Genomic DNA, 19,371 nt, shown 5'->3' on the forward strand with positions numbered 1-19,371 from the left:
GTTCTTAAAGCTTTCTGTCTGTTGAAGTTCTCAGTGAGAACATCCTCTCAAGTATTATGGCCGTGACTTTAAAATTCTTTATCAGGCATATTGCTTATCTGTTTCATTTAGCTCTTTTACTGTGATTTTGTCTTGTTCTTTCATTTGGCACATATTCTTCTGTGTCCTCATTTTGTCGAAATGTTTGCTTCTGTGTATTATGTAGGTAAGCTACATGTCTTGGTCTTGAAAGTAGTAGCCTTCTGTAGAAGTCCTATGGTGCACTGTAGTGCAGTTCTCCCTGGTCTCCAGAATCAGGTGCTCCAGGGTGTCCTGTGTGTGGGCTGCTATTCCCCTACAATTGTGGCTGAGACACAATTGGCTTGAGCCCAGTCAGCTTCAGTGACCCATTTTGCCTGCTATGAGCATACTGGGCAGGGTTTGAAAGGACAGAGGTCGCCATGGACTTGGTGACGGACCAGGCCAGCAGTCAGATTAGGTGCCTTCTCTGCCACAGCTTCAGGTGCCCCAAAGGACAGGGCCTGCTCCCTGGCATCCGAGAGGCTCTCACTGGTGGTCAAGGCCAGCCACCAGATTAGATGTCTGTAATTAGCCTTTCTGCCTCAGTTGCAGGCTCACTGATGCTGAAGTCTTGTTCTCTGCACAGCCAGCTAAGAGGCTGGGCTACTGGACTTTGGGTTTGCTGGTGTGTGAGGCTATCTCCCCCCTTCCCAGGGCAGGAGTCCCTTTGGAGTGGCACTAGTCTCTGCCAGGGTTGCCTGTATAGAATAGCAGGGAAGGAGTTGCTTTGGAGGAACACCTCCTGAGGTGGGTGAGTTGGAAGGGGTGGGTGAGCAGGGCACATGGGGGCAGGGCACACACTGCTAGAAGGTAGATTGAAAGTATTGGTGCTGGCTCCCACAAGCATCTGGGAGAGAAATGGTGTTGACCAGCACTTTTATTCCTGGATAAATCTCCTGAAGACTCCTGCCTTCCAGCACATGCTCTAAGATTAGTCAATACATCTCCTTCACTTACACCCCAAGCACTTTTCAAACTGCTGCTTCTGTGCTGTTTCTTGGGCAGAGTTATTTATTATGCTGGCTCTTTAAGGGCAGGGACCCAAGTTTCCTATCACCCTCTGGCGCTCTCAGCTTTAAGCTTGGTGATTTCTGAGATAGGGATTTTTAAAAAGATTCTATTTTTTAAATCTCTGCACCCAACATGGGGCTTGAACTGACAACCCTGAGATCAAGTGTTGCATGCTCTACTGACTGAGCCAGCCGGGCTCCTCTAAGCCTGCTAATTTTTAAGGCTCCTGGTTTTCAAAGCCAGATATTGTGGGAACCAGTGCAGGTTCCTAGTGCTGCCAGTGCCTCATGTGGGGTCTGGTCTCTTCTCTGTTTGTGGTGCCCCTCCCATTTGTGGTCAGTCCTCCCAGGGTTTTTGTTCTCAACCGTGTCTCTGCCCCTCTTACCATTTTCAATGTAGCCTCCTCTCTTATGATTAACCATGGAAAGTGTGTTGTTGCGAGTTTTCGGGTCATTTCCAGTTCGTTGTATAGATGTAACTGTTATCTCAGTGTGTCCATGGGATGAGGTAAGCCCTTACTCCTCCATCTTCCAAGAGTCTCCTTCATTTACTTATCGAATTCCTTTGGGAGTAAACTTAGGTTCTTTATTTGAAACTTTTCTTCTTTCTTGATGTGGCATTTGTTTGCTGTTGCTTTTGCTACATACCGTATGTTTTGGTATATTTTCATATTCATTTGTCAAGATATTTTTAATTTTTAATTTTTAGTTTAACCCCTTTGTTATTCAGTAGCTATTATTTCATCACCACAAATTTGTGAATTTTCCAGTTTTCTTCTTGTAATTGACTTCCAGTTTCATATCACTGTGATTGGAAAAGATGCTTGATAGGATTTCAACATACTTATATTTATTGACTTGTTTGGGGACTTAAGATGTGTTCTATCCTGGAGAATGTTCCATGTGCAGTTAAGAATACATATTCTGTTGCTTTCGGATGAAATGTCTGTTAAGCCCATCTGGTCTAATGTGTCAACTATGACTAATGTGTCCTTTTTGATTTTGTGTCTGGATGATCTATCCATTGATGAAAAGTGGATATTAAAGAACCCTTCTATATTGCTATTTCTCTCTTTAGGGTCGTTAATATTTGCTTTATATATTTAGGTACTCCTATGTTAGGTGTGTAAATACTAATGTTGCATCTACTTGTTTGACCCTTTTATCATTAGTGCTGTCCTTTGTCTCTTCTTACAGTCTGTTTTTAAGTCTGTTTTGTCTAAGTAAAGATAAGCCAGCTTTCTTTTGGTTTCCATTTACATGGAGTATCTTTTCCCATCCTTTCACTTTCAGTCTGTGTGTATCCTTGTATCTGAAGCGAATCTCTTTTAGTCAGCGTATAGATGTGTGGACTATGTCTATTTTCATGCCAACATCATACTGTTTCTATTACTCTGGCTTTGTAGTATGGTTTGAAATCAGGAAGTATAATTGCCTCCGGCTTTCTTCTTTTTACTCAAGATTGCATTAGCTCTTTTGGGTCTTTTGTGATTACATACAAATTTTAGGGTTGTTTTTCCTATTTCTCTGAAGAATACTATTGGTATTTTGATGAAGATTGCATTAAATCTATCGATCGCTTTGGCTAGTATCGATCACTTTAACTATTATTTCTTCCAGTCCATGAACATGGGATGTCTTTCCATTTGTTTGGGTTTTCTTTGATTTCTTTAGCTAAGTCTTACAGTTTTCATCACACGGGTCTTTCACTTCTTTGGTTAAATTTATTCCTAGGTATTTTTTGTTTTTGATGTTGTGAATGGAATTATGTTCACTCTTCTTCAGATGTTTTATGATTAGTGTATAAAAATGCAACTGAGTTTTGTATGTTGCATTTATATCCTGAAACGTTACTAAAATCATCGATTAGTTCCAACACTTTTTGGTTTTGGTTGAGTCTGGGATTCCTTATATAAAAAATTCATATGATTTGCAGATAGCAAGTATTTCTTTTCAAATTTAGATGACTTCGATTTCTTTGTTTTGCCTAATTGCCCTAGCCAGGACTTCCAGGATTATATTGAATAGGAGTCCTGAGAGTGGGTAGCCCCGTTGTTCAGAATCTTAGAGGAAAACCTTTTTCTCTGTGGAGTCTAATGTTAGCTGTAGGTTTGTCACTTATGGCCTTTATTATGATGATGTATGTTCCTTTCATACCCAAGCTTTCAAGGCTTTTTAAAATAATATTGTATTTCCTCAATACCTTTTCTACATTAAGATGGTATTTTAATGTTTCATTAATGTGACATTGCATTTACTGATTTGTGTATATTGAACCATCCTTGCATCTCAGGGAAAAAATCTCAACTGGTCATAGTGTATAATCCTTTTAATGTATTTTTGAACTTGGTTTGCTAATATTTTGTTGAATTCTTGAGTCTATATTCATCATGGTATTGGAATATAACTTTCTTGTAATGTCCTTACCTGGCTTTGGGTATTAGGGTAATGCTGGTAGATGCCTTACAGAATGCATTTCAAAGTGTTCCTCATCTTTAATTTTTCTTGAAAGAGTTTGAGGAGGATTGGCATTAATTTAAGTGTTTGGTAGAATTAGCTAATAAAGCCATATAGTCCTGGGGTTTTGTGTGTTGGGAGGTTTGTGATTACTGATTCAATCTCATTAGTAATTGGTCTGTTCAGATATTCTATTTCTTCATGTTTCATTGATTTGTTTCTAAGATTATCACATTTCTTTTTAGGTTATCCAGTTTTTTGGCATATAGTTGTTCATAGTAGTCTCTTATCCTTTCTATCAGTTATAATGTCTACATTTTCATTTATAATTTTGTCAATTTGGGTCTTTTTTCATTGGTTAAGTCCAGCAAAAGATTTGTCAATTATGTTTATTTTTTTAACAGAATGAACACTTACTTTTATCTTTTCTATTGTTTCCCCTTTTCTATTTCTCTCTCTCCTCTAGGCCTTCTATCTTTCCTTCTGGTAACTTTGGGCAGTTTGTTTTGTTCTTTTTCTAGTTCCTAAAGGGTTGTTAGGTTACTTGATTTTTTTTTTTTTAAAGATCTTTCTTGTTACTTAATGTAAGCATTTATTGTTAGGAACATTCTTATTAGAAATCTTTTTGCTGCACCCTGTAGGTTTTCATATGCTGTGTTCCCCTTTTTGTCTTAAGATACTATTTTATTTCCCCCTTATTTAACTCATTGTTTATTCAGTAGAGGGTTTAATTTTGAAGTGGTTTTGAACTTTCTAGTTTTCTTCCTGTTTTACCTTTTCTTTTCATGCCATTGTGGTCAGAGAAAATTCTTGGTATAATTTCAATCTTTAAATTTGGTAGGATTTTTTTTTTTTTTTTGGTGGCCTAACATATGGTCTTAGATAATATTCTAGGAGTGCTTAAGTAAAATTTGTATTTTATTGTCAGATAGAATGTTCTGTATATGTCTGTTAGGTCCATTTGGTTTGTGGTTTTGTTAAAATCTATTTCCTTACTGACTCTGTCTGATCTATCCATTGTTGAGAGTGGGGTATTAAAGTCTCCCAATATTAATGCATTTCTGCTTTTAGCTCTGTTAGTTTTTGCTTTGTGTATTTGGAGGCTCTGATGTTGGATGCATACTTACATTAGTTATATCTTCTTGAATGATTAATCCCTTTATCATTAATGTAATAACCTTGTCTCTTTTTACCATTTTCAGGTTAAAATGTATTGTCTGCTACAAGTGTACTTAACCCTGCTTTTTTCTTTTTTGGTTACCATTTGCTGAGTATCTTTTTCAATCCCTCCACTGTTAGTCTGTGTGTATCTTTATGGCTAAAGTGAGTCTCCTGTATGAAGCATATTGACAGATCTTGTTGTCTTAGCCATTCAGCCATTCTACGTTTTTTGATTGGAGAATTCAATCCATTTATATTTAAAGTTATTGATAGGTAAGGACTCACTATTGCCACTTTGTTCATCGTTTTCTGTCTTACCCTTTAATCCTTGTTTTTATCCTGCTCTTGGGTTGTTGTTTTTCTCTGCTATCTTTTGGTATCAGTTTCTGACTTATCAATGTGGGGCTTGAACTTATGAACCCGAGGTCAAGAGTTGCATGCTCTACCAACTGAGCCAGGCAGGTGCCCCTATTTACTTTTACTACAGGTTCCACCCCCCCATAGGGTTAATTGAGACTTACATAAAATATCTTAAAATTTTAACACCCTGTTAAAACTGGTAACAACTTCAGTGGCATTTCTAAATTCTTTACTTTTACTTCTCCCTCTCACGTTTCAGGTTAATGAAGGTACAGCTTACATATTTTTAAAACATATTGTGTACAGAACAAATTATTATACTTATGGATATTTTTACTGTATTTGTTTTCTAACTTTTATATTGGGGTTGTAAGTGAATCATGCACCACCATTACCATATTACAGAATCCAACTTTGAGTATTTACTGTTACCAGTGAGTTTTACACTACCTTCTTATGTTTTTATGATGTTAATCAGTGTCCTTTTACTTCCACTCAAAGAACTCCCCTTAGCATTTCTTATAAAGCAGGTGTAGTGGTGATGAATTTCCACAGCTTTTGATTGGTCAAAAGAGTCTTTCTCTCTCTTTCCTTTTTGAAAGGCAGCTTTGCCCAGTATAGAAGTCTTGGTTGACACTTTAGTTCTTTCAATATTCTGAATATATCATTCCATTCACTCCTGGCCTGAAAAATTTCTATTGAGAAATCCACCCATCATGGGAGCTCCCTTATATATATCAATTATCTCTTTTCTCTTGCCACTTTCAAAATTCTTTGTCTTTGACTTCTGACAATTATGTGTCTTGCTGCAGCCCTATTCATGTTCAGCCTAGTGGGGGTCCTATGGGTCTCATGGATCTGGATGTCCATTTCTCTCTGGGTCTGAGAAGTTTTAAGCCCTCCGTGATTTAAATCTTCTTCTTCTGGATTTCCCATAGTGCAGATATTGTTTCTTTTCATTATGTTCTTTTTCTTTTTGCTGCTCCGATAGTACTTTCAACTGTCTAGTCTTCTAGGACACTGATTCATTCTTCTGCATGGTCAAATCTGCTTTTCAAGCTTTCTATTGAATTCTTCAGTTCATTAATTGTATTCTTCATTTCTAGGATTTGTTTTCTTTTTTTCTTTTTCTTTCTTTTCTTTTCTTTCTTTTTTTTTTTTTAAGTTTAAGTAATTGCTATACCCAGTGCATGGCTCAAACTCATGACCCTGAGATCAAGAGTTGCATGCTCTGCCAACTGAGCCAGCCTGGCACCCCTCTGTTTGACAAAGAAATAGAAACCATCAAAAACAACCAAACTTCTCATCTTCTCCATGCATTGTTTTTCTAATTTTATTTAGTTATACATCAGTGTGTTCTTCTAGTTCACTAAATTCGTTAAGTGGAATATTTTGACATTTTATAGATTTCCATTTTTTAGGGTAAGTTATCAGAACTTTCTTAATTTCCTTTGTCAGTATCACATTTACCTGGTTTTTCATGATCCTTGATTACTTACATGGGTATCTGCAAATTTTGATTAAGTGGTCTCCTCTTTCAGGATTTACAGGTTCACTTTGGCAGAGACAGTCCTTTACCAGTCAGGTCAGTTTAGCTTTCTGGACTGTTTGCTGGTAGTGTCCTTGGGCAGATGGGACTGCTAACAATGGTATAGGAATGCTAGCTTAGTTACCTGCCCAAGCAAGGCTGTAGGATGGACTCTTAGTTGCCTGGGTTCCCCAGTCAGGCTTACTAGCTGGTAAGGACTGGGTATTATACTCAAGAGGAAGGCAGGGTTATGAATTATCTTCTCTGTCTTGGTTGGGCAGCCAGACAGACTTCAGTGCCTACATGGCTCATTGTTTGAGGACCCAAATCAGGCAAGACTAGGCACTGAATTTTCTGGGCACTTAAAGCTACTCAAATCAAGTTCCTATGAGTAACCTTTTACATTATGTTGATGGTCACATTTCGTTGGATAGGGTGTACCTATGTTACAATTCAGTAGAAAATGCCAAATGGATTTTCCAAATATATTGTTCAAGAAAACACACAAGGTCAGCCAATGAACAGCGGGGGAGGATACAGAAACATCACCTTAATGGAAAGAAGTACAAATAATCTGGAGCCATTCTTCATATATCACAGTATGTATCTGGGCTTCAATGTCTGCATCTAGGGGACTGTCCATTATGTTTGCCTATTTATCAGTTTGTTTCCTAGTAGTTGTGTCCACAGGTTTGTGGTTACTATTATATTTTATCTTGTGTGATTCTGGACTTGTCTGTAAGTACTGTATCTAGGTATAATTCAGAAGGTAATTGATTAAAATGACTGTATGCAAAATTCTTTGTATGCTTTATGAGAGAGGAAAGATACCGATTAAAACTTTTAACTTTTTTTTTCTTATCTCTACACCCAATATGGGGTTCGAATTCACTACCCCAAGATCAAGAGTTGCATGCCCTAGTGACTGAGCCAGCCAGGTGCCCCTAATTAAGACCTTAAACTACAAAGCTTTCAGTGTAATACAGTGTATACATTTTAGACATCAAGAGAAAAAATAAGTGAGGAAAAAATGGAATTCAAAGAAAGAAAAACAAAAATAAGACAAATGAAAAGCATAAAATTAGATAACTGAATTAAATCCAAATATTAGTAAATATATTACAAATAAATGGACTAAATGCTTCCATTAAATGAGATTGTTATTGTGGATTTAAAAACTATCAATATTGGTGCAACGTGTGATTCTGAATGCACCCTGGCCCAAAAAACAGGCCAAATAAAGTTTGAATAAGGTTTGTAGATTAGTTGATAATATCTTATCAATGTTAATTTCCTAGTTTCATAATTATACTATGGTTACCTAAGAAGTTAACCTTCAGGAGACGTGGGTGAAAGATCTACAGGAACATAGGTCCTATTTTTACCTCTCTGAATGCCTGAATTTATTTCAAAATGAGAACTTTATTTAGAGTTTTTAAATGACAGTTATGTTTTTAAAAAGTCATCTAAAACGTTTAAAAAACCAGGTTGAGAAATACAGGAGAAACAATATGATAAAGATACATAAAAGTTGACAAGAGATTTTAATAAAATGGGCATTTATAGAGATAAAGGGTTACTCGTAATATTTAAAAGTTAATTCACCAAGAAGCTACAGCAATTCCAAAATGGAATATAACACAGCTTTCAAAAACAGAAAACAAAAATGGACCAAATAAACAGAGAATTATAAAAGATACCATCAGAGTAGAACATTTTTTATACACCCCTCTCTGGAATAGAATAGAGGAACATTCAATAACCACAAAGGCTAGAGCAAAACAATTAATGAACTGGACCCAGAGACACAGAGCACTGCTGGCTGCAAACATTCTTTTCAAGCTTGCATGGAATACTTCTGAAAATTGACCATATACAAGGCCAGAAAGCATATCTCAAACATTTCAAAAGATTAATATAATTCTGTAAAGACAATGAAACTTGGTTATAACCAGTAACAAAAACATTAAAAATACAACATATGGTGGAATAGGCACATTTTGAAACAATGTCAAACGGTACACCACAGTGCAAATTAAATATTTATAACTGAAAAGTAACAAAATTACTAATCATCCAAACTTTGTTAGAGATTCACCTCTAGAAATACAGAGATAGCCAAAAATTCAAATGCTTACATAATAGAAGAAAGTCTGAAGAATGGGCTATGTATTTGATTTGAGGTAGGAAAAGAATAATAAACACAGAAGCACCTGGGTGGCTCAGTTGGTAAAGTGTCCAACTCTTGATCTCAGCTTAGGTCTTGATCTCAAGGTTGGGAAATCAAGCCCCGCACTGGGTTCCATGCTGGGTGTGGAGCCTATTTAAAAATACATACTCGGGGCGCCTGGGTGGCTCAGTTGTTAAGTGTCTGCCTTCGGCTCGGCGTGATCCCAGAATCCTGGGATGGAGCCCCGCACTGGGCTCCCTGCTCCCCTGGGAGCCTGCTTCTTCCTCTCCCACTCCCCCTGCTTGTGTTCCCTCTCTCGCTGGCTGTCTCTCTGTCAAATAAATAAAATATTAAAAAAAAAAACACACATACATATAAAGAAAGTAGAATGGCCTAACTACAACGCTGCTTATTGACAGGCCAAGACTGGCATAAAACAGATGGAAAAAGATGTTCTATGCAAAAAGAAACCAAAAGAAAGCTGGGATAGCAAAATCAGACAAAACAGACTTTAATACAAAGACTGTAACAAGAAACAAAGGTGTGGAGTTATTCTTAGAAAATATATTGTAAGCCCTAAGGGGTGATCGTGGAAGCAGCTGAAACGTCAGCAGCATTCCTGTTCTCAGGTTATTGAATGCAATGGCCCAGTGGTCGCAGGATCCCATGATCTCCAGGGGCAGGGCACAGGTTAGGAGCTATGGAAGAATGTAACCCTCAGTGCCCCCCTTTTCGCACCTGGCGATTGCTAGCCCAAATATCCCTCTCCTCCCTTATCCCGTGACTGCCTCCCTGCATGCCTATGCGTAGGGGAGAATGCAAGCCTGCTTTATGGCTTCAGGATATTTGCCATCTCTTTGAACTCCTTTGCCACACTTTGAGGCATCTGTCCTTGCTTTTCTGATAAAATAAAAGCTGTGTGCAGGATTCAGCTGCTGCTACTCTCCCTCGCAGAGGCAGCCCTGCATGGCCGCTCAGATTGGTGTCTGAGAACTTTATTTCAGTGCACGACGAAAAAAAGGTGACTACAAAATGCTAAAAGGTTCAATCAGCAAGAGGATAAGACAGTTGTAAATATGTATTCATCCAACATAAAAGCACCTAAATACATAAAGCAAATATTAATAGACCTAAAGGGAAAAACGGATAGCAATACAATAATAGTAGAGGACTTTAGTATCCTACTTTCATTAATGGATTATATCACCCAGACACAAAATCAGTAAGGACATATTGACCTTAACTGACATGTTAGACCAAATAGACTTAACAGATATATACAGAATATTCCATCCAAAAGCAACAAAACATTTTTTTTCAAACACACATGGAATATCCTTCAGAATAGAGATGTCAGCCATAAAACAAGTCTTAATGAATTTAAGTAGACTAAAATCCTATCAGGCATCTTTTCGAACCACAATGCTATGACACTAGAAATCAATTATAAGAAAAGTGGGTGGGGGGGGAGAAGTGGAGATTAAATAATATGCTTTTACTAAAACAATGCAAAGAAGAAATCAAGAGAAAAAAAAAACACACCTTGAGACAAATGAAAATGGAAATACAATATACCAAAACTAAAAGGATGCAGAAGCAGCAGTTCTAGGAGGGAAGTTCACAGCAACAAATGTCACATTGTGAAACAAACAAAATCTCAAATTACCTTAAGAACCTACAAAAAGAACAAGTTGGTTAGATGCCAAAGAATTGCAAACCTAGAAGAAATGGAGAAATTCCTGGAGGCATACAACCTATCACGACTGAGTCAAAAAAATCTCAAAAGATCAATTACTAGACTAGTGAGGAGAATCAGGAATCAAAAACATCTCTACAAACAAAAGTCCAGGACCAGATGGCTTCACTGTGAATTCTACCAAACATTCTAAAAGAATGAATATGAATCCTTCTCAAACTATCCCAAAAAATGAAAGAAGGAACACTTGCAAATTTATGTTAGGAGGCCAGTATTATCCTGGTACCAAAACCAGGTAAGGACGCCACAAGAAAGGAAAATTACAGGCCAATATCCCTGGGAAATAGATGTGCAAAAATCCTCAACAAAATATGAGCAAATTCAACAATACATTGAAAATATCATATATCAAGGTGCCTGATATATGATTCTCTGCTAGAGAAATTAGACAGGAAATAGAAAAGGCATGCAAATTGAGTAAGACAGATGCTCTCTGCAGATGCCATGATATTACATAGAGAAAACCCTAAAGATACTACCAAAAAACTGTTAGAATAAACCCAGTAAAGCTGCAGGATACAGAATCAATATATAAAGGTCTGTTCCATTTCCCCGCACTAATGAAAATTAAAACAATTTACAATTGTCAATAAAAAACAAAATGAGGTACCCTTTTGTACCTGTTTGAATGGCTATTCTTAAAAAGACAAGAAATAACCGCGGGTAAGACTGTGGAGAAAAGGGAACCCTTGCATACTACTGGAGGGAATGTAAATTGGTGCAGAACGATGGAAAACACTATGGAGGTTCCTCAAAAAATTTACACGAAACTATCCAATGACCCAACAATTCAACTTTGGGAATTTATCCAAACAAATCAAAAACACTAACTCAAAAAGATATATGCAGCCCCAAGTTCACTGCAGCATTATTTACAATAGCCAAGATTTGGAAACAACTTAAGTATTTCCACCAACCAATGAATAAGAAAAATGTGATACACACACACACACACACACAAACACACACACACACTGGAATATTATTCACTCATCAAAAGAAGGAAATCTTGCCATTGTGAATGGTGAATGGTCTTTGAGGCATTATGCTAAGTGAAATAAGTCAGACAAAGAAACACAAATACTTTATCATATCACTTCTAAGTGGAATCTTAAAAAAAAAAATCAAAACATAAAAACAAGAACAAAGCTCATGCATACAGAGAATAGACTGGTGGTTGCCAGAGGAGGAGAATGGGGGTTGAGTGAATTGGGTGAAGGGGTTAAAAGGTGTAAACTTCCAGTTATTACAACAAGTAAGTCATGGGAATGGAATACACAGCATGGTGATGATAGTTAATACTGTATTTTATTTTATATTTCAAAGTTGCTAAGAGTAAATCTTAAAAGTTCTCACCACAAAAAATTTTGTAGCAATCTAAATTTATTGTGGTGACCATTTCAAAATATATACAAATATTGAATCATAATGCTGTATCTGAAAATAGTATGTTATATGTCAATTACACCTCATAACTTTCTCGTTACATTTCCAAACATACTGAACTTCTCCTTGATGAGGGATGTTCTTCACACTCACCTTGAAGACTACCTCTCTCTACTGTCCTCACTCTTCTTGTTCCAACCATGAGATCAGAATGGGTTTAGAGAGTTGATAACCTACTGATGGGGAAAATACATTAATGGAAGAGGCTCATGCAGGAGATGAACCTTCCCATGAATCAGATGTTATATTACTAACGACAGACGTAAAATGATTTCAAATGAGATAAAAATGCAAATACCCTCTCTACTGTGAAAGACTGGTCATTCATGAAACCCACAGTCAGCTTATATATACATTTACAAGCCCTAGTACTTTTAATGAGATAGGAAATACAGTAAGGGCAACAAAGGATTTTCATTTTCATAGAGGAAACCAGTAACCAGTGGTTCTCGATTTTAGTGTGCATCAGACTCACACAGACTGTCTGTTAAAAAACAGATTATTAGGTCCCACTGCCACCGTTGCAGCAGATGGAAGTGGAGTGTGAGAATGTACATTTCTAACAGAGAGACAGTGATGCTGTTTGTCCAAGGATCACATTTTGACAGCAACCACACTGGATTAGAACACTAAATCAGTGAAGTGTCTTTGTGTTGTGTTCAGGTCTGACATCACCCATCCTGCAACACAATAAGTACGTAATACATATCTGTTCAGTAACAGGCTATAGGGATGATGGCAGCCTTACTCCTTGTGCTCAGGTTCTTGGAGTTCTCCAGTATTGTGTCTCTGTGTAAGTTTCTCTAAGAGGAGTCCAGAAAAGTCCACTCCTCCAAGGTGAAGTCCACAGCCACACCACCAAAGGTCACAATCCAAATAATCATACATATGGTGACTTGAACCAAGGAACATTATCCATGTTCAACTGGAAAGAGGATGAGAAAAACAGCGGTAATAAAGAGTTTCAAGGTCTCTCAGACTCCAAGGTTCAGTGGTCTAGATCTTCTAATAGCTACATTCACTCACTCCAGTCACATGGCTTCGAAAGAAATTCGAACTGGTCTCACCACACCTGGACAAGGAGCTCTTGTCTCATGTCCCTCTAATGCAGCACACACCGAGCACATTGCAGACATCTGATAAATGCTCGTGAATGAGTCAATTCTCTGAGAAAAGCACACCTTCATCTTCTTTATCATCTGTGAGACTGTACAGCAAATACAAAAGGTCACCATCACGAGAGTCAAGTTTAGTGAGTACTTACAGAAATGCTGAGATTATTTTCAGAGTATTCCCTCACCACCAATACGAAAGGCTCTATTTTGTGGGGAAATTCAACAGGGAATCAGTCTTTGAGTGACTTTATTTCTTTAAGAAGCTCTGGAGACAGGTCCACCTAAAAGGAAATGTGTCCATCTGGTGAATACGAGTATGTCATTTTGTACAAAGATACACTTTTTTCTTAGCCAAGAACAATCTCTCAGCCAATCAACCACCATCCTTTCTGCTTTTATCTTTTCCTCAGGAAGGCAGAAAGGGACCTTAAAAAGACATAGAAGAAAACAAAGAAGGCAGGTACACCCAGAGAGGACCATGATTCCCACATTTACCTGCCCAGAAGTCACTGTATTCTAGTATGAAATTCCCAAATATCCCTTCAAGAAATCTTACACAAATACAGACTACTGCCATGGGATATCAGAGTGGTCCTGTCTCACCCAGAGCCCGGAAAGAGGACAGTGAGTCATGCTGCCCATGAGGAAAATAGGCTCAATTGACAGGGAAGGAAACTTAAAGCCCTGAGAAATGTGACTCAGTTTTTCCTCAAAGCAATATAATAAAAAAAAGTTTGTAGTATCTCTTCCCAATGTACATATATTAGTAAGGTAACTTAGAGAACAGCAGTCACTGGCTCACTTTGGCTCCTCCTAAATGAGCCAGCAGTAAGTGGCTCAGACTACTGATTTCAACTGTGCAAGAGGGACTTAAAGCAGAGTCTACTGAAAACAAAGGGTATTGACAAGGACTTATCAGAGGACAAATCAATGGCTGCCATCCTGTAAGGGTGACATGATTTACCTGACATTCCTTTCTTTGATCCCAAGATCATTTCAGGGTATCTTATGAATGTAAGTATATATGGCCATCTCCATCCCTCTGGGGACAGGGTTATCTGGAGTCCTACTATGTAATGATCATTAATAAATATCACTCATCAAATATATGTTAGCTCTGTGCAGATGATATGAGAAACCCACTAAAAATGGTAAGCTCTTCCACTCTGGACAACAGGATGGAGCTTCCTCAAAAAGTTGAAAATAGAGCTACCCTATGACCCAGCAATTGCACTACTAGGGATTTACCTCAAAGATACAAATGTAGTGGTCCAAAGGGCCACTTGCACCCCAATGTTTACAGCAGCAATATCCACAATAGCCAAACTATGGAAAGAGCCCAGATGTCCATCAACAGATGAATGGATAAAGATATAATAAACACACACACACACACACACACCAGAATATTACTCAGCCATCAGAAAGAATGAAATCTTGCCATTTGCAATGACATGGATGAAGCTACGGTATATTATGCTAAGCAAAATGAGTCAGTCAGAGAAAGACAAACACCGTATGATCTCACTCATGTGGAATTCAAGAAACAAAACAGATGAACATATGGGAGGGGGAAAAAGAGAGGGAAACCATAGAGACTCGGAAAGAACAAACTGAGGGTTGATGGAGGGAGGTGGGTGGGAGGTAGGCTAGATGGATAATGGGTATCAAGGAGGGCACTTGATATGATAACTGGGTGTTATATGTAAGTGATGAATCACTGAATTCTACTCCCGAAACCAATATTGTACTATATGTTAACAAAATAGAATTTAAATAAAAATTAGGGAAAAAAAAGAATTCAAAATAAGTCATAAAGATATTCAAGAAACTCAGAAGAATGGATGAACACAGTAAACATTTCAACAGAAATAGAAAATATCAAGTAACAAATAAGGCTGGCTGTGTTGGGGCTGCCTCTCTCAGAGAGTGTGACTTCTTGGGAGAGACTACTTTTCCTTAAGAGGAGGAGAAAAATGTCTCTTTCATTTCTAAAGATGATATCCCAGGAGTCAGTGAAATTTATTTTTTTTTATTTTATTTATTTATTTTTTAAAGATTTTATTTATTTATTTGACAGAGATAGAGACAGCCAGCGAGAGAGGGAACACAAGCAGGGGGAGTGGGAGAGGAAGAAGCAGGCTCACAGCGGAGGAGCCTGATGTGGGGCTCGATCCCATAACGCCGGGATCACGCCCTGAGCCGAAGGCAGACACCCAACCGCTGTGCCACCCAGGTGCCCCTGGAGTCAGTGAAATTTAGAGATGTGGCCGTGATCTCTTCTCCAGACCAGTGGGCTCATCCGAGCCCTGAAGAGAGAAAACTGTATAAAGATGTGATGCTGTGATTACCTTGTATTTTGGGGACACTGTGTTTTGGGACACTTATAAGGTAGAAGTGATAGCCTCTTTGAGGCACGGAAAGGAGCCTTGGATGGGGGAGAGATGTAACAAGTGCTCCATGCCCAGTGTGTCAGCAAGCTCTCACCACGCTAAAGATAGAAAACTTCGTACTTCTGCCCAATGTTACGAACATGACGAGTGCGTCATGACTTTCTTTTTCTTTTTTTTTAAAAGACTTTATTTATTTATGTGACAGAGAGACAGCCAGCGAGAGAGGGAACACAGCAGGGGAGTGAGAGAGGAAGAAGCAGGCTCCCAGCGGAGGAGCCCGATGTGGGACTCGATCCCGGAACGCCGGGATCACGCCCTGAGCTGAAGGCAGACGCTCTAACGACTGCGCTACTCAGGCGCCCTGCGTCATGACTTTCAATCACGTCTTCCACCTTACTGAACATCAGTGAATTCACAAGGTAGAGAAAGCCCACAAACACAGTCAAAACACAAAGGCCTTTAGGCACTGCTCATCATTTAGAACACTCTAAATAATTTATATTCTAGATAAATACTAGGAAGTGGCAAACCCTTTAATGGAGCTTCAAAGTGTATTCAACACCAGAGCATACACACAGACTGCAGCCACACAAATGTGATGTATATCAGAAGGCCTATAGATTTCTCTCATCCTTTCACACACCCCAGAGGTTTCATGTTGGCAAGACTAAACCTGACTCACCACCAAAAAATTCATACTCAACAGAAACTCTTTGCCTGTAAGTCTTGTGGACCTTTTACAATTTCTCAGGAAAAAAAAAAATTCCACACCAAAAAATCCATTTTAGAAGGAAGTATCACAATTATTTTAAAAAGGACTTCAGCCCATACGATTTATCCTACATCAAGAAGTTCATACTAGAGAGACCCTACCAATGTAACGATTGTGAAAAATCCTTTAAAACCAGCTCAAATCATGGGGCACCTGGATGGCTCAGTTGGTTAAGCATCTGACTCTTGGTTTTGGCTCAGGTCACGATCTCAGGGTCATGAGATCAAGCCCCGTGTCAGGCTCCTCACTCAGTGAGTATGCATGGAATTCTCTCCCTCGTCCCTCTCATGCTTGATTGTTGTCTCTCTCTCTCTCAAATATTTAAAAAAATAAAAATAAAAAAGAAAAACCAGTTCAAATCTTCATAAACATCAGAAAATTCAAACTGGAGAGGTTTTTCTTTTTTTATTTTTAAAGATTAATCATTTATTTGAGAGAAAGAGCACAAGTGGGAGGGACAGAGAGAGAGAGAATCTCAAGCAGCAAGGGGCTGACATGGGACTTGATCTCACAACCCTGAGATCACGACCTGAGCTTAAACCAAGAGTCAGATGCTTAACTGCTGTGCCACACAGGCACCCCAGCTTTTCCTTTTTACATTTTAATTCCAGCATAGTTAACATACAATGTTATTTTATCTTTTTTTTTTTTTGAGAGCGAACAAGCAATCGAGCAGGGGGAAGGGGGAGAAGGAGAGACTCTTTTTTTTTTTTTTTAAAGATTTTATTTATTTATTTGACAGAGATAGAGATAGCCAGCGAGAGAGGGAACACAAGCAGGGGGAGTGGGAGAGGAAGAAGCAGGCTCATAGCGGAGGAGCCTGATGTGGGGCTCGATCCCATAATGCCGGGATCACGCCCTGAGCCGAAGGCAGACGCTTAACCGCTGTGCCACCCAGGCGCCCCGAGAAGGAGAGACTCTTAAGCAGGCTCCTCACTCAGCGCAGGGCGCAACACAGGGCTGGATATCATGACCCTGAGATCACGACCTGAGCCGAAATCAAGAGTTGGACACTAAACTGACTGAGCCATCTAGGTGCCCCGTATGCAGTGTTATTTTAGTTTCACGTATACAATGTAGTGATCCAACAGTTTCATGTATTACTCCGTGCTCATTAGAATAAATGTACTCTAAATCCCCTTCGCCTATATCACCCATTCCCCACCTCCCCTCTGGTAACCAACCATCTTTGTTCTCTATAGTTAAGAGCCTGTTTCTTGGTTTGTCTCACTTTTCCCCCTTTGTTCATGTTTCGTTTCTTAAATTCCACATGTGAGTAAAATCACATGGTATCTGTCTTTCTCTGACTGGCTTATTTCCCTTAGCACTGTACCTCTAGATTCATCCATGTTGTTGCAAATGGCAAGATTTCATTCTTTTTTGTGGCTGAATAATATTCCATTGTATATACACACCACATCTTTTTATCCATTCAACAAACGTCCTTTTTATGTAATGAATGTAAAAAGACCTTTACCCAGCTCACAGATCTTCAACATGACCAACAAATCCATACTGGAGAGGAACCTTACATATGCAGTAATTGTAAAAAGACTTTTGTCTGTTTCTCAGATTTAACTTGACACTGAAGAACTCATACTGGAGAGAGACCATACCAGTGTAATGTTTGTGAAAAACCTTTAAATATCACTCAAATGTTATTAAACATCAGAAAATTCATTTTGAAGAGAGGCCTTTTACAGGTAATGAGTGTGAAAAGATCTTTTGCTATTGTTCAGTCCATAAGTGACATAAAAAAATTCATACTAAACAGAAACCCTATCAATGTGGTAAATGTCAAAAAAATTTTAACAACAGTTTAAATCTTGGAAATACAAAAAAATTCATACTGAAGAGAAACCCTTTGTGTGTAATCACCGTGGAAAAGTTTTTAGCTTAAAACAAAAAATTCTTGACATCAGAAAATTCATGATAAAAAAAAGCTCTAAAAATATGCAGGATGCAGAAAGGCATTTAGAAATAACTTACATTTGGTTTAATTTCCAATTTCTAGGAAAAGAAATGTGGAAAACTTTTTAGTCAAAGCCCCATGCTTCTGCATGCATTCAACCTACAAAGAGTATTTTAGAGATATAAATACATACATGGTGAAGAAGTCACAGGGAGATGTGACTACAAATGTACTTTCTATATTGCACTGAATTGACTCTGAGCAAAACTGGCTAAACATGTTCAACCAAAACTTGAAATTGAATAAGGCTGTTCCTATAATAAGTAGTAGGTTAAGATGCAGCAGGAAGGGTATAGTGAAAAGAACATATTCATTTTGCTGTCTGTTCATAATCTATTTCCACCAGATGAATACAACCATATTTTTAATACAGGCAGATCTCTAAAGATGTAAACTTTTGTAGGGAGAGGACACAACCCTAGTCTAAGCATAAGTAAGGAAAACAAAAGCCATCTCTTTGGAATTAGAACTATCAGAAAAGAGGGGTGCCTGGGTGGTTTAGTCGGTTAAGCATCCAACTCTTGATTTCCGGTCAGGTCATGATCTTGGGGTTGTGGGACTGAGGCCCATGTCATGCTCTATGCTGGGCATGGAGCCTGCTTGGGATTTTCTCTCTCCCTCTGCCCCTCCCCTCTGCTCTCTGTCAAAAAACAAAACAAAACAAACCCCACAAACTATCAGAAAAGAAGAAACTTTGCCAGTGGACAATGAAAAATGAAAAGTTGATTATGATGAAAAAAACTAAAGAGTTAAGAGGGTAGGAGGATGAAAAAAGATGGCGGAGGAGTAGGGGACCTTTTTTCAGCTGGTCCCCTGAATCAAGCTGGATATCTACCAGACCATCCTGAAAACCCGTGAAATCAGCCCGAGACGCAGGAAGAAACTAACATCTCCAGTGCTGAGTATTGAGGTACGAAGCAGGGAGCTGTGAATCTGCGCAGAGATATCGGAAGATAAACGGAAGGGGGAGGGAGCCGCCGCGCTTGGGCGCCGGGAAGTGGTAGCCACCTGCACTGGGGAGCAGGCTGGGACCAGGCGCTCCGGAGTGTTCGTGTGACCAGACTGAAAACTGGAGCTCCGGAGCACGCGCGAACCACACTGAAGCAGGGAGCTCGGGAGCACGCGCAGGAACCGGGGCGGCTGGAGGTGTTAGAAGCACAAAGGACAGAGA

The 19,371-nt window shown here is 38.7% G+C and overlaps 1 long non-coding RNA gene across 6 annotated transcripts in view; it reads right to left on the minus strand.

Moving 5' to 3' along the window:
- Positions 1–11,791: 11,791 nt before the first annotated feature.
- The window catches only part of LOC123777539 (uncharacterized), a 39,566-nt gene continuing 31,986 nt past the window's right edge, over positions 11,792–19,371 (minus strand). For 3 of the 6 annotated variants that reach the window (XR_015726723.1, XR_015726721.1, XR_006775681.2), the window contains one exon: positions 11,792–13,344. This is a non-coding gene — a long non-coding RNA (uncharacterized LOC123777539). The remainder of the gene's footprint in view (positions 13,345–19,371) is intronic. The other 3 variants (XR_015726722.1, XR_006775682.2, XR_015726724.1) reach the window with 2 other exon arrangements.

This window comes from Ursus americanus, chromosome 14 (assembly GCF_024610735.1).
Source record: "Ursus americanus isolate L20-20 chromosome 14, mUrsAme1.1.p, whole genome shotgun sequence".
In the NCBI taxonomy this organism is placed as follows: domain Eukaryota; kingdom Metazoa; phylum Chordata; class Mammalia; order Carnivora; family Ursidae; genus Ursus; species Ursus americanus.